Source organism: Notechis scutatus, chromosome 10 (assembly GCF_049901735.1).
Source record: "Notechis scutatus isolate UNSWTSFEM ecotype Mainland chromosome 10, rNotScu1.2, whole genome shotgun sequence".
Classification (NCBI taxonomy): domain Eukaryota; kingdom Metazoa; phylum Chordata; class Lepidosauria; order Squamata; family Elapidae; genus Notechis; species Notechis scutatus.
Genome location: NC_142018.1, coordinates 13,157,503 through 13,158,064, shown reverse-complemented (window position 1 = coordinate 13,158,064; position 562 = coordinate 13,157,503).

The window sequence follows — 562 nt, the reverse complement described above, 5'->3', positions numbered from 1 at the left end:
TCTCAGGAATGTCTCTGGAATTCAAAGTTACAATGCCACTGAAAAAAGTGACATGACCATTTTTCACACTTACGACTGTTGCAGCATCCCCACAGTCATGAGAGGCCAGGCGAGGAGATGCGTGCCTCGATGTGAGTGATATTGAGTTGGCCATGCCCAGCCAATAATATGATCACCAAGCCATGTCCACCCAGTTACATGATCACCAAGCCATACCACAAACTAAGACACGCCCACAGAACCAGTTGTTAAAAAATTTGAATCCCACCCCTGGTTTGACACCCCTGTTCTACAGTGTAAATATGGCTTAAACATGAGCTCCATGGTCTCTCCTACAATATATTCTAACCTGCACCTGTTCTGAAAAATTACTCATCTAACAAAAATATATTATGGAGAATGTAATGAAGAGTCGTGGTCCTGTTCTTGCTTCCATTCTTCTTCACATCCTGGAGATCTTCCAGCTAACATCAGTTGTGGAGTCTGTGGCACAACATGGCCTCATGGGCATTCAAACCAGAGCTGCTGGAACAAGTGAACATTTGTTAATATATGTGGCTAT